Source organism: Pelophylax lessonae (genome assembly GCF_965119305.1).
Source record: "Pelophylax lessonae genome assembly, chromosome: 5".
Taxonomy (NCBI): Eukaryota; Metazoa; Chordata; class Amphibia; order Anura; family Ranidae; genus Pelophylax; species Pelophylax lessonae.
The window spans coordinates 391,904,002-391,929,539 of NC_138772.1; the positions used below are offsets into that span (position 1 = coordinate 391,904,002).

Below are 25,538 nucleotides of genomic sequence, written 5' to 3' on the forward strand. Positions count from 1 at the left end.
CTGCACACATTCAGAGGAGAGAGGCAGCAAACAGAAAGGCTGATCATTCAGATCCCATTGTCACAAATTGTTTATACTGTGGAAGGCTTTTAAAGTTTGGTGCACTGTAGCACCTAGATTATGGGAGTACATACTTGATTTTTAATAAAGTGGAGTTTTAAAAGATGCAAGCCCTATTGGAGATTTTTGGCACACCGATCGATCAAAGGGGAATCCATCCAGAGTAGGATCCTCATCTGGGGGGGAATCGATTGACCAACTTTGATCCAAAAGAGGTGACCCGGAAAGGGTATACTGCACATTAGACCAGGCTTAATTGCTTGGTCACTGGAGCTGAGGTGAGGACCCATTCACACAGGGTCCTTGAGGTGAAGGTGCGATTCACCAGGGAGGATTTGCTCGGATTCACTTTGAAAGTGGACTATTTGATCACTCTTTCACTTTTAAGTGGATTATTTATTCAATCACGGAGGCGATAGTTCACAGCATTAGTCACTTTTTATGAGTGTATGTTGTTTACCTAATTATATGAAATATTCTAAATTATATATGAATTTTGGCACTTTATATTTCACTATTTTGCCTGATTTTTTAACACATGATAAACCAGCACTTTTATATATTTATACAATTGGATTAGCACATGATAATTCATTTATTTATACACTGGAAGCACTTTAATTACGTGGCACTAGTGATTTATTTAGGTCAGCAAACATGTTTCACACTCCTGTGCTTAATCATTGACGACCCCTGCGGTTTGCATGGGTGCCGCACAATTTCAATGCAGTGCGGAAAACACACAGGATTTACTGCGTTTCCCAAACTGCATATATGTGAACCAAGCCTTAGAGTGACATTGCACTTTCTCCATACAGGGTAAAACAAATGACTTACTTTAAAACTGGCCCTACATATTTGTGGAAAGGGGAACCCTTGTGTAAGCTCCAAGTTGCAACTTGAAGCTCACACAGGGATGAACGCCTCTCTCTCTTTGTGCTCAGTGGCCTAATAGTCGGGGGTGGGGCGGGCGGGGTGAAAGGACGGCAAGTCCCACTAGGGCCAAACTCACAGTCACATTATAGCAAAAAATTGGGCTAACTTTACCGATTTCTTTTTTTTTTTTTTAAAAAGTGTATTTTTTCCCTCAAAAAATAGCATTTGTAAGAGCGCTGCGCAAATACGGTGTGAAAAAATATTGCAACGATTTCCATTTTATGCTCTAGGGTCTCTGCAAAAAAAAAAAAAAAAAAATTATATACATACGTTTGTGGGTTCCAAGTAATTTTCTAGCAAAAAAAAAAAATTAATTTTAACTTGTAAACAAGTGTCAGAAAAAGGCCCGGTCCAGAAGTGGTTAAATTGCCAGCACTCTAGATGTGCCTCCAAGAATGGGTACATATCCTTTAACTAATAATTTACAATTACTGAGTACCATCATTTCTATGTACTGACTCCAGTTGATAGTGATGGAATGTTGAACGGAAGTGTAGGGGGAAAGCTATGCCTTCATGCTTTGTACATGATCTACTGGCTGAGGAAAGTAAACTTTTGGAGTTTATAGTAATTGGTTATCATAAGGGGTCATACTTCTATTTGCAGCACAGGGATACACGTATACTTAAACTTGCAGCAATGTGTCATTTTTTTTTCCCATTAGTAACAAAAAGTGGAAACAGAAGGACAGCTAAGTGATTTTCAGGACAGTAAGCACAGTGCACTGGTAAACCTAACTGGTGTTGCATAGGCTTGTGGTAGGTACATTTTAGGCCTCAAGAACACTGGTCATTTTTACAGTGGCTGTTTTTGGCTTCAGATGTTTTCTCTGCAGCCAGTAAACTCTCCAGCATGTTATCCTATGTATCCATGTACACATAAGCTGCTATCAGCCGTTTTTGGCAGGGCGTTTTCTGGCTGGAAAAAAATTCCAGAACTAGTGGGTTTTGAGAGGAGTTTTTCAGTTGTAAAAAAACGCCAAAAAAAAAAACTGAAAAAGATGGCTTTACTGCATTTAACAGTGTCTTTGAGCCATAAGCTTTTGTGGGAGAATAGTTTTGCTACACAACGCTACAGCTGAAAAATGCTACTGCAAAAAAAAAAAAAAAAAAAAACACCTTTCTACAGCTACAGCTTTTTACAGGCATTTTGATAATGTCCAGTGTGCATTAGACGCCTTAAAACTAAGGTTACACAAGTCATTTTCAAGTTGATAGTCAAAAGCTTGCAAAATCCTCAAAGAGATGCTTGCTGAATCACCATAGTGTAGATGTCAGAACAATCCTATCAGCTATGCATCTGTTTTGGGAGAATAAAAAGCTCTGAGATCTTAAAGTGGTTGTAAAGGCTTGAAGATTTTTACTTTCATCCATTCTATGCATAAGGGCAAAAAAACATGTGTGCAGCAGCTTCCCCAAATACTTACCTGAGCCCCATCTCAATACAGCGACGTGCACAAGACCAGCGGCTCTCCCAGGTCTCTTCCTCCTCACTGGCTGCAATAGCAGTGGGAGCTGTTGGCTCCAGCTACTGTCAATCACATGTGAGTGTAAGTTCACATTTCTGCGATGACAGATCGCATGTAATTCGGTGCGCACTGCTCCTAAAATTACATGCGATCTCTGTGTGGTGCAAATTCAGCCATACACAGTTTGTATCGCTGAATTTGCACTGCACCCTTTTTTTGGTCCGCAGCAGAATCGGATCGCATGGTGGTTCTTACTAGTGCGATCCAATTCTGTGCAAACTTTCAGATCGCACTGCGATATGCGATCTGATCTGGGGTGGCGTTAAACTTTTGACACCCCCAGCGTATCGCATATGGCAGTGTGAACTGCCAGGGGTGCGGATGCGATGCGGGAACACGTTGTATATTCACAGCGTTCCCGCATCGCAGAAATGTGAACCGGGGCTTATACCCAATTTGGGGGTATAGCCCTCGCGCCTCTGGATGTGATGGCCTATCTATTGTGTGTTTTTATTTTAACAGAATTGGCAGCGGCTGGGGAATTTAAAATAGTGATTGGAAAGAAAAGGCCTCAAGTAGAGAAACCTAGCCTCAGCGCTTGCCTGATAGTTAAACCAATGAGTTTGAAAGTGCTATCTGTGCTCATATGTGTAAATCAATAAATATGTGCAATAAGTACACCTTCTATGTACAATATTGAATAAATACAACATATAAATAAATTAAAAATTGTACAAGTGAATATGGAGACTGAAAATTCGTTACATAAATAAATGATACCAAGTGCAGATTGTGCAATATACTCCAAAAAATGCTCTGTGCCCATTGAGTGAATGAACAGTCTCTGCACAATGTGAAATATGGTAAAACCAAAAGGCCTCTGTGCACAAAAAAATTATGTTAACAACTCTGCTAGTGTCTAAAAGATGTTGTATATACATATAGTCTTTATATTTAAGTGCAGGTGCTTGAAATATAAGGTGCGCCTCAGCTTCCAACTAAGCTGACTTCCATCCGTGATCCACGCGTGAAATAATTAAATCACTCACCAGACTTAGTGGGTCATACCTGTCAGACGACAGTACAACCGTTTGCGCTTGTGTCTTGCCTGTATCTGCCGAGTTCCTAGATGTCTTTTCCTCCCATAGGGTCATGCAAGGAAGCAAACTCCAGATAGTGTAGTATTTCTCAAAATTTCCACTTGAGGTACACACACAAATAATGTGGCATAAAAAAAAAAGATAAAATCTCATAAAAGTAGTACGTGGCCTTCACGGTGAATGGGTGAGCTAGAGCGGGACGCGGTACTGCAGCAATGCGCGTGTACCTTTCCGGTTCGCATTCCACTCGGCTCTCACGCGACTACGCTACCCAGGTTGAACGCACATAGCACCGTGAAGGCCACATACTACTTTTATGAGATTTTATCTTTTTTTATGCCATATTATTTATGTGTGTGTACCTGAAGTGGAAATAAACTTTTTTTTGAGAAATACTAAACTATCTGGAGTTTGCTTCCTTGCATGACCCTATGGGAGGAAAAGACATCTAGGAACTGGGCAGATACAGGCTACAGGCTAGACCTGCTGAACCGGATCCACTACACCTTACCCAGTGGGGGACACCACACAAGCACAAACAGTTGAACTGTCTTATGACAGGTATGATCCACCAAGTCTGGCGAGTGATTTAATTCTTTCACGCGTGGATCACGGATGGAAGTCAGCTTAGTTGTAAAATGAGGAGCATCTTATATTTCAAGCACCTACACTTTAAATATAAAGACTATGTATATACAACATCTTTTGGACACTAGCAGAGTTGTTTAGTAACATTTTTGTGCACAGAGCCCTTTTGGTTTTAATAGATTGCACATTGTGCAGAGACGTTCATTCACTCAATGGGCACAGAGCATTTTTTGGAGTATATTGCACAATCTGCACTTGGTATCATTTATTTATGTAACAAATGTTCAGTCTGCATATTCACTTGTACAATTTTTCATTTTTTTTTTATGTTTTTATTTTTCAATATTGTACATAGAAGGTGTACTTATTGCACATATTAGCACAGATAGCACTTTCAAACTCATTGGTTTAACTATCAGGCAAGCGTTGAGGCTAGGTTTCTCTACTTGAGGCTTTTCTTTCCAATTACTGTCAATCACAGCCAATGAGGAGAGGGCAGGGCCAAGTCATGCGCCGTGTGTGAATGGACAGAGCAGCAGCAGCTCGGGAACGAGCCTGATCGCATGCCCCTATAGCAACCTGCTTGCAATGGGGGCACTCAGCAGGAGGAAGGGGCCAGGAGCACCGGCGGGGACCTAAGAAGAGGATCGGGACTGCTCTGTGCAAAACCACTGCACAAAAGCAGGTAAGTATGACAGGTTTATTATAAAAAAAAAAAAAAAAAAAAAAAAGGGGGGGGGGGAGAAAAAGACAAACTTGCCTTTAATATAACCTTAAAATAGGGAAGCGCTACTGTGCCAAGCCCAAATCAGTGAAAAATGTTCTTAGTATATACAAGATTAGGATTATCAAATTAACTATTTGTCTATGCAGTATACTACAGTTAGAAGATCCTTTTTTAATGCAAAATAACCTGCAAGACTGGATAGTCTCTAACTGAAAAGGGCGTGAGACAACAACAAGAAAGACAAAACACAATATACTTCCTTACATGACTAGACTTGTAATTACACAGAATCGATCCTAATGTAGTTAACATCTGCTGTTTGCAGTAGAGTTAACAACACAAGCATGACAGCAATAATGTACAAGACATTCTTCAAATAAGAGAAAACATTTGGGGCCTGAAAAGGTCCAGCTTTGATTATGCAATCCTCTCAAAACAGGAACATCTGCAATTGATTTTGGAAAATTTTGAAAGCATTCCTTACAACTGCTACAATTTATGTTCTATTGGATCCGGGGTTTTTAGCGTTTTATTGCATGTGTTTCTGCTCAAACGCAATAATTAAAAAAATAAATACACAATAAAATAAAACAAAAAATGTATAAATTAAAAGACCCTAAGCCTAAAATTCATCCCAAACCCTAGTAACCCCTAACCCTATTATTTCCACCTATTCCTAATATTAATCCCTAAACCCTAACATTAACCCCTATCCCTAATATTGACTCCCCTAATATTAACCCCTAATCCTTACCCTAATTCCAATATTAAATTCTAATCCTAAAACTAACCAACCCTAACCTAACAAAATACATAGTTTGAAGTATATGAATAGTAAATAAAATACATTAAACCCTAAATATAACCTTTAAAAAAAAAAAAAAAATAAAACCATTAATAAATGAGAACGAAAAAAGCTGACAAACCTAGTAACAAATGAAACAGATTATAGTTTTCTCTACTGGCTAATAAAAAAAAAGCCAAAGCTCAAAAATGCTGCACATAAACTAAAAGAAAAAAACTGCACAAACGCCCCCCAAAGAAAAACACACAAAACGTGACACCGGTGTGAATGCAGCATTTTCTGCCCATCAAGAGTTGTTTATTTTTAAAAAGGTTTACTTATCTAGAACTGGGAGAGAACATAGACTTGGATAAAATGTTGAAATGTTCTCCTTTGTATGAGTCTGTGGGTTTAAGATCATGTTATGTCTATCAAAGCCGGAAGACTGAGGAAGGAAACTGGTGTTGCTCTGCCCAATGTGTACTTTCTGATTAACCAGCTACAGGCAATCTAGAGGAAACCTCATATTATATTAGATATACATATATTTTTTTTTTCTTTGATATGTTCTAAACAGCCGCTGTCAGGATCAAAACAAGGTGACAAGAAAAATTGAAATCAACTTTAAATTCAAACTATTTGTAAGACATATGGCAATGCATCCATTTATAAAAATGCTTATTTTTACAAATAATACCCAAAATATTTTAAACTTAGTGGCCCCAAACCCAGGTGTTTCTATATAAATATGTGAGTGCTAGTTGGGGGGAACAGGGAAAAAAATGCAATGCCAACACAATGAACTGTCCTTTTGCACTGTTTATCCATGATGACTGAAGTCTGTTCCAGCTAACGCACTATCTGGACAGTTTGATTTCCCTAGGGTTGCAGAAATTAGCTCCCAAATTCTCCAGTTTTCTGGGGACACGTCGCAAGCGCACTTTTCTAGTATATTGCCCTGAAGCCTCCTGGGATGTGTGAAGAGGATTTCCCAGAAGGTTGTAGGTCACCCTTGGCATGGCAAGAAACCCAGCAGTGAGGGTCCCTTACAATGAAAAAAAAGTGTGTGGAATAGGAAGAGTTATTAGGGAAAGTGGGTCTGTTAATTTGGCCCAATAACGGGCAGATACTGCTGATCAAGGCTCACTGAGATAATTTCCAATTGGTCTGGTTAGAAAACATCCTATAACTATTCTTTCTCCAGGGCTCCCTACAGCTTGGCGTGGCCGAGGGGGATCAATTATGCTTTCACGTCTGCCAGACCAGCATGGCCAGCTGATGCCCCAAAAATATCAATTTCATTCAAGCCAGCAGAAACAACATGACAGACATTGTCATCTATGGGCACCCCTAGTTAACAGACTATCATGTCATCTCCTTTTTGGTCAGCAAACAGTGCAAGCGAGTCAACATATTCCAGTTTCAGCATAGACTATATATAAGTGGTTGTATGACCATGCCACAAACTATCCTAAGCTTAGAGCTGTGGTGGTCATCTTACTTGATATAGAGGGGTCTAAAGTGCAGCCCGTGACATCAAAAGCATGCACATAACACTCAGTGAATGTAATACTACTGTAATAATATCAGAGACTGCTACATACATGCTACAGGAATTATTGGAGATTGCAGGGGATACATTACTTGAGACTGCTAGAGATCCCTGCTTTTTATTACAGCCCCTTTATAAATCATTCTCCCATATCTGCAGCTCTCTTAAAAATGAATTGTCCCACATTTGATCTTTTTTTGAGCAAGATGTAATTTAAAACATTAAAGGTGAAAACACATAAAAAGAGATAGAAAGCACACAAAAGCAGCAACAAGAAAGTGGGAAAGAAATAAACCAAAGCAATTAACTAGAGGCCAGTCCAATGCTGGCCATACACATACAGAATTTGACAGACTGAATGAATATTTGTCGTTTGAAAGCAAATTGTCCACTAACTGATAGAATAAACTCCTTTATACAATCGTTTCCATGTCTGTAGTGATCATTCGATAACCATAAAAACATAAGACAGAATATTTTTGTTCTGATTATAACATACACGTATACATTAGTTGAAATGGTTAAAGTTTTAGCTTAAGATCCATCGACATTAGCCAGGCACATGGTCATACTCATTGGTAAAGTTGGGTTCACTAACAGCACAAATGTCAATCTTTCCGAAAATGACCAGTTTCAGCCAAAATTCTGTGCATATATGGCCAGCATACGGAATCATTTTTCTTCACTGGTCTAGGTAAAGCAAACCATATGATAAACAATTTTTTTCTGGAGATAAACAATTTTCTTATCTTCATTCAGGAGGATTGAAGAAAAGAAAATCACTCGATTCTCCCATCAACTCACAGTGTTGATGGGGAAATCTCTCCTGCTAAGCTATTGTGTTCTGACAAAGGGAGGTTTCAATGGATCGACTTCAGTACAACCAGCTTGCCCACAGATGGATTAAAATTTAGGCAGTTTCTGCTGAACCAGATGAATTTAGTTCTGTCAATGACTGGCCGAAGGCACAGACTACTGTCTGCAGGGGCCCCTAAGGCCACACAGTAGCATGGCCATAGATGGGTTGGGGATCAACAAAAATTAAAATGAAGGAATTTCTCCATCCCCACAAGTGAGATGGATGGAGGAATCCCCCTGATGGAGTATTGTCTTATAGCAGTGACAGCCACTGCTGGGAACACTGATCACCAGCTGCTGATTGACTACACTTTTCCAGTGTGTCCCTTCAACCAAATTAGATCAAACAAATCGTCTTCAAACTTTGGCCTGGTTGCTGTTGGACTGGCTGAATTTGGTCAGTGTATGGCCAGAGTAAGTGCCATAGGGCACCAGGGACTGGAAGGATGCTTCTGCTAAAAGAAACATGGAGGCTCCTGATTAGAAAGTCTCATTGTGCAAATGCTAACTGCCTGGCTGTCATGCTGATTCTCGTCCAGACTAAGCATGGAGATGACAGGTTCTGATGTCACTGCAACTTTTCACATAGGTGTTCCTGTGCCTAGGACTGGCAGATTGCAATCTGCTCTTAGATGATTCACTGACCCAACCAGAGACAGCGGACATTACAGCCTATGGCTGTGCCCCCCCCCACCCTACATTTACAGACTATGCCTATCACCCCCTCCCCCTATTTACACTCTATGCCAGGGATCTTCAAACTACAGCCCTCCAGCTGTTGTGGAACTACACATCCCATGAGGCTTTGTAAAACTCTGACATTCACAGACATAACTGGGCATGATGGGAATTGTAGTTCCCAAACAACAACTGGAGGGCCAAAGTTTGAAGACCCCTGCTTTATGCCTATAACCCCCCCCCCCCATTTACACTATGCCTATCACCCCCCCCCCCCATCCAATTTACACCCTATGCCAATCCCCCCTAATTCACAGTCTCAGGGTCACACAATGGTACAGGAGGTGCTGGGAAGGCCATCCCTCCGCACACAGACATGGAGCAGAGTAGCTCATGTGTTAGTACAGATCCCCCCCGGGATGTCAGGCCTGTGTAGTGGATGAACAACCCCGGCCCTGTGTTCCTATAGACATACGGTAGGTGTAGTGCTGGGTGCGGCCGCCCTTAGGCCAGGTACAGGACTGAACCTCCATATGCCGGACTCACCCCCCGTCCATTCCCCCACAGGAATACTCACCGCACACAGAAGAAAGGGGGACCACAGAACAGAAAACACAAGCGGCGGGTTGCTCACTGCTCCCACACAGACGAAATCACCTCACAGAACCGACCAACACCCCTCACAGACACTCCTCCACACAGTCACTTCCGCATTACAAGCCACAGGGAGCGGATGGAGCGAACCACTCCGCCAAGGGGGAAACCGAATCCCTTCGCCAAGGATTTCATTACTGTTACGAAGCACCAGAGCTAGTCTGTAACGTGTTTACTGTCAGTGTAATGTATATGTGTGATACACGCTACATATACAAACCTGGATGTAGGAACACGGGACTAGGCTTCCCCCAGGTGTGAGGTTGGTACATTCCACACCAGAGGGCGGGACACATTCCAGCAGGGATGACGTCTATGAGCCATCGGCTGACACATGTCCTTGTATGGAAGCGGAGTATGAAATCTCGCGAGAGGTGGACTTGCAGCGTGAACGTGGTGTGTGTGCAATGTGTGTGACTATGACATGATGGAGTAGTGTGTGTGTGTGATATGATGGAGTGTGTGTGATATGGTGGAGGAGTGTGTGTGTGTGATATGATGGAGGAGTCTGTGTGTGTGATATGATGGAGGTGTGTGTGTGTGTGTGTGATATGATGGAGGAGTGTGTGATATGGTGGAGGAGTGTGTGTGTGTGATATGATGGAGGAGTGTGTGTGTGTGATATGATGGAGGAGTGTGTGTGTGTGTGATATGATGGAGGAGTCTGTGTGTGTGATATGATGGAGGTGTGTGTGTGTGTGTGATATGATGGAGGAGTCTGTGTGTGTGATATGATGGAGGGGTGTGTGTGTGTGATATGGTGGAGGGGTGTGTGTGTGTGATATGGTGGAGGAGTCTGTGTGTGTGATATGGTGGAGGAGTCTGTGTGTGTGATATGATGGAGGAGTCTGTGTGTGTGATATGATGGAGGTGTGTGTGTGTGTGTGATATGATGGAGGTGTGTGTGTGTGTGTGATATGATGGAGGAGTGTGTGTGTGTGTGATATGATGGAGGAGTGTGTGTGTGTGTGATATGGTGGAGGAGTCTGTGTGTGTGTGATATGATGGAGGAGTGTGTGTGTGTGTGATATGATGGAGGAGTGTGTGTGTGTGATATGATGGAGGAGTGTGTGATATGGTGGAGGAGTCTGTGTGTGTGATATGATGGAGGAGTGTGTGTGTGTGTGATATGATGGAGGAGTGTGTGTGTGTGATATGATGGAGGAGTGTGTGATATGGTGGAGGAGTCTGTGTGTGTGATATGATGGAGGAGTGTGTGTGTGTGATATGATGGAGGAGTGTGTGATATGGTGGAGGAGTCTGTGTGTGTGATATGATGGAGGAGTGTGTGTGTGTGATATGATGGAGGAGTGTGTGTGTGTGATATGATGGAGGAGTGTGTGATATGGTGGAGGAGTGTGTGTGTGTGATATGGTGGAGGAGTCTGTGTGTGTGTGATATGATGGAGGGGTGTGTGTGTGTGATATGGTGGAGGAGTCTGTGTGTGTGATATGATGGAGGAGTCTGTGTGTGTGATATGATGGAGGAGTCTGTGTGTGTGATATGATGGAGGGGTGTGTGTGTGTGATATGGTGGAGGGGTCTGTGTGTGTGATATGGTGGAGGAGTCTGTGTGTGTGATATGGTGGAGGAGTCTGTGTGTGTGATATGATGGAGGAGTCTGTGTGTGTGATATTGGAATAATTAGATATGTGCGCTCCTAGGTCGCAGGATGTCTAGGCGCACCAAAGAGAAAATAGCTAAAAAGTGCCACATCCTAATTAACAGAATTGAAAGTAAGGGAGAAAGAGATTGGACTTTATAGGCACCAATATAAAATAGTATATTCTTTATTAGAAAATTTACAAAAAACACATACATAATAAACCACAAAGAGGGGGGACATATAAAAAAAGCAACATGTCATATACGTTGATAATTGCAGTATGGCGGCAGGGCCTACAAAAATCTCAGGGCCGCCTCATGAACACAGGTCATTTTTGTATCGCTTGTGAACACTGTATAATAATCAATATCTGATTAGGCTGTGTGTTTTGCACTACTTTTTGTAGGCCCTGCCGCCATACTGCAATTATCAACGTATATGACATGTTGCTTTTTTTATATGTCCCCCCTCTTTGTGGTTTATTATGTATGTGTTTTTTGTAAATTTTCTAATAAAGAATATACTATTTTATATTGGTGCCTATAAAGTCCAATCTCTTTCTCCCTTACTTTCAATTCTGTGTGTGTGATATGATGGAGGAGTCTGTGTGTGTGATATGATGGAGGAGTGTGTGTGTGTGTGATACGGTGAAGGAGTGTGTGTGATATGATGGAGGAGTCTGTGTGTGTGATATGATGGAGGAGTGTGTGTGTGATATGGTGGAGGAGTGTGTGTGATATGATGGAGGAGTCTGTGTGTGTGTGTGATATGATGGAGGGGTGTGTGATATGGTGGAGGAGTCTGTGTGTGTGATATGATGGAGGTGTGTGTGTGTGATATGATGGAGGTGTGTGTGTGTGATATGATGGAGGTGTGTGTGTGTGTGATATGATGGAGGGGTGTGTGTGATATGATGGAGGTGTGTGTGTGATATGATGGAGGGTGTGTGTGTGTGTGATTTGATGGAGGGTGTGTGTGTGTGTGATATGATGGAGGGGGTGTGTGTGTGATATGATGGAGGTGTGTGTGATATGATGGAGGGGTGTGTGTGTGATATGATGGAGGGTATGTGTGTGTGATATGATGGAGGGGGTGTGTGTGTGATATGATGGAGGAGTGTGTGATATGATGGAGGTGTGTGATATGATGGAGGGTGTGTGTGTGTGTGATATGATGGAGGGTGTGTGATATGATGGAGGGTGTGTGTGTGTGATATGATGGAGGGGTGTGTGTGTGTGTGATATGATGGAGGTGTGTGTGATATGGTGGAGGAGTGTGTGTGTGTGATATGGTGGAGGAGTCTGTGTGTGTGATATGATGGAGGAGTCTGTGTGTGTGATATGATGGAGGAGTCTGTGTGTGTGATATGATGGAGGAGTGTGTGTGTGTGATATGATGGAGGAGTGTGTGTGTGTGTGATACGGTGAAGGAGTGTGTGTGATATGATGGAGGAGTCTGTGTGTGTGATATGATGGAGGAGTGTGTGTGTGATATGGTGGAGGAGTGTGTGTGATATGATGGAGGAGTCTGTGTGTGTGTGTGATATGATGGAGGGGTGTGTGATATGGTGGAGGAGTCTGTGTGTGTGATATGATGGAGGTGTGTGTGTGATATGATGGAGGTGTGTGTGTGTGTGATATGATGGAGGTGTGTGTGTGATATGATGGAGGGGTGTGTGTGATATGATGGAGGTGTGTGTGTGATATGATGGAGGGTGTGTGTGTGTGTGATTTGATGGAGGGTGTGTGTGTGTGTGTGATATGATGGAGGGGGTGTGTGTGTGATATGATGGAGGTGTGTGTGATATGATGGAGGGGTGTGTGTGTGATATGATGGAGGGTATGTGTGTGTGATATGATGGAGGGGGTGTGTGTGTGATATGATGGAGGAGTGTGTGATATGATGGAGGTGTGTGATATGATGGAGGGTGTGTGTGTGTGTGTGTGTGATATGATGGAGGGTGTGTGATATGATGGAGGGTGTGTGTGTGTGATATGATGGAGGGGTGTGTGTGTGTGTGATATGATGGAGGTGTGTGTGATATGGTGGAGGAGTGTGTGTGTGTGATATGGTGGAGGAGTCTGTGTGTGTGATATGATGGAGGAGTCTGTGTGTGTGATATGATGGAGGAGTCTGTGTGTGATATGATGGAGGAGTGTGTGTGATATGGTGGAGGAGTGTGTGTGTGATATGATGGAAGAGTGTGTGATATGATGGAGTTGTGTGTGTGTGTGTGTGTGTGACATGATGGAGGAGTCTCTGTGTGTGATATAGTGGAGGAGTGTGTGTGTGTGATATGATGGAGGAGGAGGAGGAGTGTGTGTGTGTGTGATATGATGGAGGAGTGTATGTGTGTGATATGATGGAGGAGTCTGTGTGTGTGATATGATGGAGGAGTGTGTGTGTGATATGGTGGAGGAGTGTGTGTGTGTGATACGGTGGAGGAGTGTGTGTGATATGATGGAGGAGTCTGTGTGTGTGATATGATGGAGGAGTGTGTGTGTGATATGGTGGAGGAGTGTGTGTGATATGATGGAGGAGTCTGTGTGTGTGTGATATGGTGGAGGAGTGTGTGTGATATGATGGAGGAGTCTGTGTGTGTGTGATATGATGGAGGGGTGTGTGATATGGTGGAGGAGTCTGTGTGTGTGATATGATGGAGGTGTGTGTGTGTGTGTGATATGATGGAGGTGTGTGTGTGATATGATGGAGGGTGTGTGTGTGTGTGATTTGATGGAGGGTGTGTGTGTGTGTGATATGATGGAGGGGGTGTGTGTGTGATATGATGGAGGGGGTGTGTGTGTGATATGATGGAGGTGTGTGTGATATGATGGAGGGGTGTGTGTGTGATATGATGGAGGGTATGTGTGTGTGATATGATGGAGGGGGTGTGTGTGTGATATGATGGAGGAGTGTGTGATATGATGGAGGTGTGTGATATGATGGAGGGTGTGTGTGTGTGTGATATGATGGAGGGTGTGTGATATGATGGAGGGTGTGTGTGTGTGTGATATGATGGAGGGGTGTGTGTGTGTGATATGATGGAGGTGTGTGTGATATGGTGGAGGAGTGTGTGTGTGTGATATGGTGGAGGAGTCTGTGTGTGTGATATGATGGAGGAGTCTGTGTGTGTGATATGATGGAGGAGTCTGTGTGTGTGATATGATGGAGGAGTGTGTGTGTGATATGGTGGAGGAGTGTGTGTGTGATATGATGGAAGAGTGTGTGATATGATGGAGTTGTGTGTGTGTGTGACATGATGGAGGAGTCTCTGTGTGTGATATAGTGGAGGGGTGTGTGTGTGTGTGTGATATGATGGAGGAGGAGGAGGAGTGTGTGTGTGTGTGATATGATGGAGGAGTGTATGTGTGTGATATGATGGAGGGGTCTGTGTGTGTGTGTGATATGATGGAGGAGTCTGTGTGTGTGTGTGTGTGTGTGATATGATGGAGGGTGTGTGTGTGATATGGTGGAGGAGTCTGTGTGTGTGACATGATGGAGGAGTCTCTGTGTGTGATATAGTGGAGGAGTGTGTGTGTGATATGATGGAGGAGTGTGTGTGTGTGTGTGATATGATGGAGGAGTGTGTGTGTGTGTGATATGATGGTGGGGTGTGTGTGTGATATGATGGAGGGGTCTGTGTGTGTGATATGATGGAGGAGTCTGTGTGTGTGATATGATGGAGGGGTGTGTGTGTGTGTGATATGATGGAGGGTGTGTGTGTGTGATATGATGGAGGGTGTGTGTGTGATATGATGGAGGAGTCTCTGTGTGTGATATGATGAAGGAGGAGTGTGTGTGTGTGATATGATGGAGTCTGTGTGTGATATGATGGAGGAGTCTGTGTGTGTGATATGATGGAGGAGTCTGTGTGTGTGATTATGATGGAGGGGTGTGTGTGTGATATGATGGAGGAGTCTGTGTGTGTGATATGATGGAGGGTGTGTGTGTGTGATATGATGGAGGAGTCTGTGTGTGTGATATGATGGAGGGGTGTGTGTGTGTGTGATATGATGGAGGAGTCTGTTTGTGTGATATAGTGGAGGAGTCTGTGTGTGTGACATGATGGAGGAGGAGTGTGTGTGTGTGTGATATGACGGAGGAGTCTGTGTGTGTGATATGATTGAGGAGTCTGTGTGTGTGATATGATGGAGGTGTGTGTGTGATATGATGGATGGTGTGTGTGTGTGATATGATGGAGGTGTGTATGTGTGTGTGATATGATGGAGGGTGTGTGATATGGTGGAGGAGTCTGTGTGTGTGATATAGTGGAGGAGTCTGTGTGTGTGATATGATGGAGGAGTCTGTGTGTGTGATATGATGGAGGAGTCTGTGTGTGTGATATGATGGAGGAGTCTGTGTGTGTGATATGATGGAGGGGTGTGTGTGTGTGATATGATGGAGGAGTGTGTGTGTGTGTGTGTGTGATATGATGGAGGGTGTGTGTGTGTGTGTGTGTGATATGATGGAGGAGTCTGTGTGTGTGATATGATGGAGGGGTGTGTGTGATATGATGGAGGGTGTGTGTGTGTGTGATATGATGGAGGAGTCTGTTTGTGTGATATAGTGGAGGAGTCTGTGTGTGTGACATGATGGAGGAGGAGTGTGTGTGATATGACGGAGGAGTCTGTGTGTGTGATATGATGGAGGAGTCTGTGTGTGTGATATGATTGAGGAGTCTGTGTGTGTGATATGATGGAGGTGTGTGTGTGTGATATGATGGATGGTGTGTGTGTGTGATATGATGGAGGTGTGTGTGTGATATGATGGAGGGTGTGTGATATAGTGGAGGAGTATGTGTGTGTGATATGATGGAGGTGTGTGTGTGATATTATGGAGGTGTGTGTGTGTGTGATATGATGGAGGTGTGTGTGTGATATGATGGAGGTGTGTGTGATATGATGGAGGGTGTGTGTGTGATATGATGGAGGTGTGTGTGTGTGACATGATGGAGGAGTCTCTGTGTGTGATATGGAGAAGGAGGTGTGTGTGTGTGATATGATGGAGGTGTGATATGGTGGAGGAGTGTGTGTGTGATATGATGGAGGGTGTGTGTGATATGATGGAGTGTGTGTGTGATATGGTGGAGGAGTCTGTGTGTGTGATATGATGGAGGTGTGTGTGATATGATGGAGGGTGTGTGTGTGTGTGATATGATGGAGGGTGTGTGTGTGTGATATGATGGAGGTGTGTGAGTGAGTGATATGACGGAGGGTGTGTGTGTGTGATATGATGGAGGGGTGTGTGTGTGTGATATGATGGAGGGGTGTGTGTGATATGATGGAGGTGTGTGTGTGATATGATGGAGGTGTGTGTGATCTGGTGGAGGAGTCTGTGTGTGTGTGTGATATGATGGAGTGTGTGTGTGTGTGTGTGATATGATGGAGGTATGTGTGTGATATGATGGAGGTGTGTGTGATATGATGGAGTTGTATGTGTGTGTGACATGATGGAGGAGTCTGTGTGTGATATAGTGGAGGAGTGTGTGTGTGTGTGTGTGTGTGTGATATGATGGAGTTGTATGTGTGTGATATGATGGAGGAGTGTGTGTGTGTGATATGATGGAGGTGTGTGTGTGTGATATGATGGAGGGGTGTGTGTGTGTGTGATATGATGGAGGGTGTGTGTGTGTGATATGATGGAGGAGTCTGTGTGTGTGATATGATGGAGGGTGTGTGTGTGATATGATGGAGGAGTCTGTGTGTGTGACATGATGGAGGAGTCTGTGTGTGTGACATGATGGAGGAGTCTGTGTGTGTGACATGGTGGAGGAGTCTGTGTGTGATATGATGGAGGAGTCTGTGTGTGATATGATGGAGGAGTCTGTGTGTGTGATATGATTGAGGAGTCTGTGTGTGTGATATGATGGATGGTGTGTGTATGTGTGTGATATGGTGGAGGGGTGTGTGATATGGTGGAGGAGTCTGTGTGTGTGATATGCTGGAGGAGTCTGTGTGTGTGATATAGTGGAGGAGTCTGTGTGTGTGATATGATGGAGGTGTGTGTGTGTGGGGGATATGATGGAGGTGTGTGTGTGATATGGTGGAGGAGTCTGTGTGTGTGTGTTATGATGGAGGGTGTGTGTGTGTGATATGGTGGAGGAGTCTGTGTGTGTGATATGATGGAGGGTGTGTGTGTGTGATATGATGGAGGTGTGTGTGATATGATGGAGGTGTCTGTGTGCTATGATGGAGGTGTGTGTGTGTGTGTGTGTGTGATATGATGGAGGAGTGTGTGGGATATGATGGAGGAGTGTGTGTGTGTGGGATATGATGGAGGAGGAGTGTGTGTGTGGGATATGATGGAGGAGTGTGTGTGTGTGTGTGTGTGATATGATGAAGGAGTCTGTGTGTGTGACATCATGGAGGAGTCTCTGTGTGTGACATGGTGGAGGAGTCTGTGTGTGTGATATGATGGAGGGTGTGTGTGTGATATGATGGAGGAGTCTCTGTGTGTGACATGATGGAGGAGTCTGTGTGTGTGATATAGTGGAGGAGTCTGTGTGTGTGATATAGTGGAGGAGTCTGTGTGTGTGATATGATGGATGGGGTGTGTGATATGGTGGAGGAGTCTGTGTGTGTGATATAGTGGAGGAGTGTGTTTGTGTGTGATATGATGGAGGGGTGTGTGATATGGTGGAGGGGTGTGTGTGTGTGATATGATGGAGGGGTGTGTGTGTGTGATATGGTGGAGGAGTCTGTGTGTGTGATATGGTGGAGGAGTCTGTGTGTGTGATATGATGGAGGGGTGTGTGACATGGTGGAGGAGTCTGTGTGTGTGTGATATAGTGGAGGAGTCTGTGTGTGTGATATGATGGAGGGGTGTGTGTGTGTGATATGGTGGAGGAGTCTGTGTGTGTGATATGATGGAGGGGTGTGTGTGTGTAATATGGTGGAGGAGTCTGTGTGTGTGATACGATGGAGGAGTCTGTGTGTGTGATATGGTGGAGGAGTCTGTGTGTGTGATATAGTGGAGGAGTTTGTGTGTGTGATATGGTGGAGGAGTCTGTGTGTGTGATATGATGGAGGAGTGTGTGTGTGTGTGATATGATGGAGGGGTGTGTGTGTGTGTGATATGGTGGAGGAGTCTGTGTGTGTGATATGATGGAGGTGTGTGTGTGTGTGTGATATGGTGGAGTCGTCTGTGTGTGTGATATAGTGGAGGAGTCTGTGTGTGTGATATGATGGAGGGGTGTGTGATATGGTGGAGGAGTCTGTGTGTGTGATATAGTGGAGGAGTCTGTGTGTGTGATATAGTGGAGGAGTCTGTGTGTGTGATATGGTGGAGGAGTGTGTGTGTGTGATATGGTGGAGGAGTCTGTGTGTGTGATATGATGGAGGGGTGTGTGTGTGTGTGATATGGTGGAGGAGTCTGTGTGTGTGATATGATGGAGGAGTCTGTGTGTGTGATATGGTGGAGGAGTCTGTGTGTGTGATATGATGGAGGAGTGTGTGTGTGTGATATGATGGAGGGGTGTGTGTGTGTGTGATATGGTGGAGGAGTCTGTGTGTGTGATATGATGGAGGTGTGTGTGTGATATGATGGAAGAGTCTGTGTGTGTGATATGATGGAAGAGTCTGTGTGTGTGATATGGTGGAGGAGTCCGTGTGTGTGATATGGTGGAGGAGTCCGTGTGTGTGATATGATGGAGGAGTGTGTGTGTGTGATATGATGGAGGGGTCTGTGTGTGTGATATGATGGAGGGGTGTGTGTGTGTGATATGGTGGAGGAGTCTGTGTGTGTGATATGATGGAGGAGTGTGTGTGTGTGTGATATGATGGAGGGGTGTTTGTGTGTGATATGATGGAGGGGTGTTTGTGTGTGATATGGTGGAGGAGTCTGTGTGTGTGATATGGTGGAGGAGTCTGTGTGTGTGATATGATGGAGGGGTGTGTGTGTGTGATATGGTGGAGGAGTCTGCGTGTGTGATATGATGGAGGAGTCTGTGTGTGTGATATGGTGGAGGAGTCTGTGTGTGTGATATGATGGAGGAGTGTGTGTGTGTGATATGATGGAGGGGTGTGTGTGATATGGTGGAGGAGTGTGTGTGTGTGATATGGTGGAGGAGTCTGTGTGTGTGATATGATGGAGGGGTGTGTGTGTGTGATATGATGGAGGGGTCTGTGTGTGTGATATGATGGAGGGGTCTGTGTGTGTGATATGATGGAGGGGTCTGTGGGATATGATGGAGGAGTGTGTGTGTGTGATATGATGGAGGGGTGTGTGTGATATGGTGGAGGAGTCTGTGTGTGTGATATGATGGAGGTGTGTGTGTGTGTGTGTGTGTGATATGGTGGAGGAGTCTGTGTGTGTGATATGATGGAGGGGTGTGTGTGTGTGATATGATGGAGGGGTCTGTGTGTGTGATATGATGGAGGGGTCTGTGTGTGTGATATGATGGAGGGGTGTGTGTGTGTGATATGGTGGAGGAGTCTGTGTGTGTGATATGATGGAGGGGTGTGTGTGTGAGTGGGATATGATGGAGGAGTCTGCAAAAAAATCGCAGATCGCCGCCATTACTAGTAAAAAAACAATAAAAATTAGATAAATCTTTCCCGTTGTTAGTAGAGGCAATAACTTTTGCGCAAACCAATCAAAATACGCTTATTGCGATTTTTTTTTTTTTTTTTTTTACCAAAAATATGTAGCAGAAAACAAATTGGCCTAAATTGTTAAAAACATTTGATGTTTACATTTTTTTTTTGGGGGGAATGTTGTATAGCAGAATGTGAACAATATTGTTTTTTTTTTTAAATTGTCGCTTTTTTTGTTTATAGCGCAAAAAATAAAATCGCACATGTGATCCAATACCACCAAAAGAAAGCTCTATTTGTGGGAAAAAAAGGACGTCAATTTTATTTGGGTACAGCGTCGTACGACCACGCAATTGTCTGGTAAAGTAATGCAGTGCCGAATCGCAAAATAGGGCCTGGTCATTAAGCAGTAAAATCTTCCGGTCTTAAAGTGGTTAAACCAGGACTAAACCCACCAATTTAACAGTTTTCCAAAGCAGTTCCATTCAAGGCATGCCTTGGATGATGTTAGTTACTAGTGTGCTTGTGTAAGCTCTCAACTGTACTGTGAAACCATCCAATAGCTGGTGTCCTAGCTCATCACAGATCAAACAAAGGCTAACATGGTAGCTTCCTTGGTTGTAGGGGTTAGAAGGGTTTACTTCCATTTTAACTGAAAATAACTGCCACTTTTCTTTTAATTGGTTTGGTTTTCCTAACCTTTTATTAGGCCCCTTTCACACTTGTGCAACTTATCCTGCGATTTGGGACTGCAAAGTCCCATGGCAAGTCGTACTCCATGATTTTCAATGAGTACCGTTCATATGTGTGACTTCAAAGTAGTCCCTGCACTATCTTGGTCCGACTTCTATAGACCTAAAGATTACAAAGACATTGCTTCAAGTCATGTCAAAGTAACGGCAAAGTTGTGCAGCTTTCAGGTTGCACAAGTGTGAAAGAGGCCTAATTAAAGTTTTCATTCTTAATAATCACCTGGTTGATCATGCCTTTTTAAAGAACGTACCTATTGTTGTTGTTATTGCTATAGCAGACAATCCTCTGGCTACTGCGCTTCCACTCTTCGTGAACATGGTCTGGCAATTACAGGTTTAGAACCCATTCACTGCCTGATTTCTGTTCTGGAAGCCCCATGTGTTTTGTGACACATCAGCTTGTGTGGCAGCCCCAGATTTTATACTGACATCACCCTCTATCCACCCATGTGATAATATTGGTCACATTGTAGGGCAGTTCCCGCATGGATTTTGATTGGGGCTCCTTCTCCCTGCCAGCCACCCCACTGGACTGCAACTGCACCATTTCTTGATGCGTTGGCAAAGGAAACTTTCTGCAGTGACATTTGCAGGATTTGCCAGCAGTTTACTGCTTACTCCGCCCACCCATCTCACATTGTTATATACAGTGGGTACGGAAAGTATTCAGACCCCCTTAAATTTTTCACTCTTTGTTATATTGCAGCCATTTGCTAAAATCATTTAAGTTCATTCTTCTTCCTCATGAATGTACACATAGCACCCCATACTGACAGAAAAACACAGAATTGTTGACATTGTTGCAGATTTATTAAAAAAGAAAAACTGAAATATCACATGGTCCTAAGTATTCAGACCCTTTACTGTGACACTCATATATTTAACTCAGGTGCTTTCCATTTCTTCTGATCATCCTTGAGATGGTTCTACACCTTCATTTGAGTCCAGCTGTGTTTGATTATACTGATTGGACTTGATTAGGAAAGCCACACACCTGTCTATATAAGACCTTCCAGATCACAATGCATGTCAGAGCAAATGAGAATCATGAGGTCAAAGGAACTGCCTGAAGAGCTCAGAGACAGAATTGTGGCAAGGCACAGATCTGGCCAAGGTTACAAAAAGATTTCTGCTGCACTTAAGGTTGCTAAGAGCACAGTGGCCTCCATAATCCTCAAATGGAAGACGTTTGGGACGACCAGAACCCTTCCTAGAGCTGGCCGTCCGGCCAAACTGAGCTATCGGGGGAGAAGAGCCTTGGTGAGAGAGGTAAAGAAGAACCCAAAGATCACTGTGGCTGAGCTCCAGAGATGCAGTCAGGAGATGGGAGAAAGTTGTAGAAAGTCAACCATCACTGCAGCCCTCCACCAGTCGGGGCTTTATGGCAGAGTGGCCCGAGGGAAGCCTCTCCTCAGTGTAAGACACATGAAAGCCCGCATGGAGTTTGCTAAGAAACACCTGAAGGACTCCAAGATGGTGAGAAATAAGATTTTCTGGTCTGATGAGACCAAAATAGAACTTTTTGGCCTTAATTCTAAGCGGTATGTGTGGAGAAAACCAGGCAGTGCTCATCACCTGTCCAATACAGCCCCAACAGTGAAGCATGGTGGTGGCAGCATCATGCTGTGGGGGTGTTTTTCAGCTGCAGGGACAGGACGACTGGTTGCAATCGAGGGAAATATGAATGCGGCCAAGTACAGGGATATCCTGGACAAAAACCTTCTCCAGAGTGCTCTGGACCTCAGACTGGGCCGAAGGTTTACCTTCCAACAAGACAATGACCCTAAGCACACAGCTAAAATAACGAAGGAGTGGCTTCACAACAACTCCGTGACTGTTCTTGAATGGCCCAGCCAGAGCCCTGACTTAAACCCAATTGAGCATCTCTGGAGAGACCTAAAAATGGCTGTCCACCAACGTTTACCATCCAACCTGACAGAACTGGAGAGGATCTGCAAGGAGGAATGGCAGAGGATCCCCAAATCCAAAAAGACTCCTGGCTGTATTAGATCAAAAGGGGGCTTCTACTAAATACTGAGCAAAGGGTCTGAATACTTAGGACCATGTGATATTTCAGTTTTTCTTTTTTAATAAATCTGCAACAATGTCAACAATTCTGTGTTTTTCTGTCAGTATGGGGTGCTATGTGTACATTCATGAGGAAGAAGAATGAACTTAAATGATTTTAGCAAATGGCTGCAATATAACAAAGAGTGAAAAATTTAAGGGGGTATGAATACTTTCCGTACCCACTGTATATTATTATCATAAAGATAAACTGGTGGCAGGGGGTTTAATAACACTTTAAATGGGGTTTGATGGATGCACAGAATTGGGGGCATGCTAGCTGGGGAAATGATATTGTTTATACCATGCCATAGTATCAGGAACATCCCCATATCCCAGGAGACTGCGGACAGCACTGTATGTGTATGTCGTTCTTGCTTCCGCAAGGAATGTGGAAGTAAGAAGAACACGACTAAAAAAAAGTATTTCTAAAATATAATAAAATTTGTGCAAAATATTTTTAGGCTAGGGGGGCAAAAATAAATAGCTAAAAAAGAGTGGTAGGTTCACTTTAATATACAGGGATACAGACAGCTAAAAAAAAAACCCTAGCCAAGGTTCCAATCCTTCCCTGCTCTATTCAAAGCAAATAAAACATTGTAACTGGAGTTTGGCTTTAAAGTTCACCTTTCCTAATATGTTACCCCCATATTAAGGGTGTAACATGTTACTGATGGAGCAGGAACTGCATCCCCCGATTCCTCATTGTGACAGTGGGCTGGGGATCTTCTCACCGCACTCGCTGTCACAATTTAAAAAAACTGTGCGGGGCTCCGCCCACCCGGCTGCATAATTCATTCACAGCATTCTGTGAATGAGGGAACTACATCTACCAACACCCATTGCGGCTGATGGCTTATAGATCTCAATGAACTACCTAATAAAAAAAAACCATAATTATAAATGCACATTTTTTACCTTCAAAAAGATGTGCATTGTTTTATTTTATTTTAATTTTTTTTTGAAGGTGAACTTATCTGTGGAACTGAAGGCAGCAAATACTTACCTTTCCTCCAAATGTCCTGTCTCTTGCAGGCCCCGCCATATTTTTCTGTGTGCAGGTTTTCGGCCATTTTCATTGGATTGACGTCACCCCTGTGCATGTGCAGGTGGCCACCATTCCAGCACACCGGGATCAGGCTGGCTGCTATAAGCTTGTGCAACTTAAGCTGGATACAAACTATCCAACTTTTGTGGTTAGATTTCCTTCAGATTTACCTTTTCTATGTAGTGCAAGGGCCTGCCAGATTGCATACAAATTGAAAGTGTTTAGGTCTGACCTCATATTATATGGTTTTGGTAAGTCTAAAGGAAAAGGTCTACAGAAAATCTTATAGTGTGTATGGCCCATTAGTTTACATGCTGGGGATCACTGAGAGCAGGCAGGTAGGGGAGTTTTATTGCATGTCTCTTCTACAATAAAAAAAAATCTGCTTGCTCACAGTGAAGAACAGTGGAATTTTATTTCCACTTTAAAGCCCAGCTCTAGTTAAAATTGATTGGAGTGAGGAATAGGAAAGAGTGGTAAGATCCATCAGATTCTTATTTCTATCTGTGTCTCTAGTGGGGTGATTTCCCTTCTCTTCACTTCTTGTTATGGTGACTAAATGTCAGGACAATAAAAAGGAATTTTAGTCATAAAATGAAGTCCTGCTAGATCATTGTAGGCAGGTACAGCTATGTAAAACATTAAAAAAAAGTGCCTATACTGTTTAAAATCCAGTAATAGACTGTCTTACCCTGCTCTGCACATGATCAGTTGCTCTCCATTTTTAGGCACTGCTGAGTTTGCAGAGGTCGATCTGCTGACAGCCTTTAAAGCAGAATTAAACCTTCCTATCCTTTACAGCCAAGGAAGCTGCTTCTGTTTGATCTGCAACTGCCATGGTGCTGCATATATGATCAGTTATGACTCCAGCCATTCGATGGTATGACAGTTTGGTTGAGGACTCAAGGAATTGTGACAGTTAGCAATCACAGGATTCCAGGAATGTAACTGTTTTTGAAACCATTAAATCAATGAGTTTAGTTCCACTTTATGATTTACTGCTGTTCAGGGATTCTGGGCTTCAGCAAAATGGCAGCCTCCGGCAAGAAGAAACAGGAACAATGCTGAAGTCAATTTAAATCACGCATTCATTTTGGTAGCATAAATATTATTGTGAAATGTATGTTCCTTGCTAAAGAACGTTATTTCTTTATCAAGTTGTTATGGGTAAAGTTCTGCTTTAAGTGTAAGAAGTGTCTACAAAGGAGGAAGAGAGTTCAACAAAACAAGAGCAAGGACGGTAACTTTTCTCAAGGTTTTATTTTGTGTCTGCACCTTTGGGTGTGTGTCTGTTCGGGCGTCAGTTGTGACACACTTATACCTAATTTCCCATTATGCGGCAATATGTTATGTAGAACCAGGCTGTGCATCTCCTTTGGTTGCTGGAATGCTAGCAGCCGGGTCACCTGCGTCATAGCAACCAAAGACACTGTGCAGCCTCACTGTATGCAGTGATATGTTATTTTTGGCCAGCCTGGGGGACCAGTAATGGACTTTAGAGGTGTACCTAGGCTGGAGGCTGCATAGGGATACAGTTTTGATCGCCCAGCACTGAGCCTGTCACTGCTGGAAAAGACAGAGCAGGTGGAACAGGTTAACTGACATTCCCAATTCCCCTGCATTCCTAATGGCTGTGCTTTTCTCTGGGAAATGCCTGGTGCCAGAGACTAATGTGTTAAAGTGATATTAAACAGAGAAGTGCTAATCACCATAATTCATTCACATAAATCATACATATGCCACTTTATTTTGTTTCTTTCTTTAAAAATCCCCTAAACACCTTATTCCTGCAGCACTTTTGTGTGGTCACATGATCTTTCCCTGTTCTTTGGCTTGTGCAGTAGAATGTCCTTGAGTGGGGCTTTTATTACTCTCCTCTCCACTGTGTCTGTCTAGTCAGACCTGATTGGTCACATGACCAAAAAAATAAAATTGAAATTTATTGAACATCAAATATGTATTTTGTGCATTAATTCAATGTAGGTGGAGTCAAAGATGACTGACATTAGCTTTCATGTTGTTCAGACAGCATCTGCATCCAAGGCTCTTATTTTACTTTTCAGGTATTAGCAATTACATTTGATTTATGTAATGGATTTCTATTAAAACAAAGTTTCTTAGTGAATA

The 25,538-nt window shown here is 43.4% G+C and overlaps 2 protein-coding genes across 3 annotated transcripts in view; both read right to left on the minus strand.

Annotated features, from left to right (window-relative positions):
- Positions 1 to 25,538, minus strand: part of TGIF1 (TGFB induced factor homeobox 1) — a 398,124-nt gene that overhangs the window by 185,724 nt on the left and 186,862 nt on the right. The gene's annotated exons all lie outside the window — the stretch shown is intronic.
- The window catches only part of LOC309557106 (myosin regulatory light chain RLC-A), a 41,698-nt gene that overhangs the window by 12,730 nt on the left and 3,430 nt on the right, over positions 1 to 25,538 (minus strand). The window contains exon 1 of one of the 2 annotated variants that reach the window (XM_082259738.1): positions 9,329 to 9,486. The exons of the other annotated variant lie outside the window; for it this stretch is intronic. The gene's annotated coding sequence lies outside the window, so the exon portion shown is untranslated. Of the gene's footprint in view, positions 1 to 9,328; positions 9,487 to 25,538 lie in introns of those variants that run through there. 2 annotated transcript variants of the gene reach the window in all.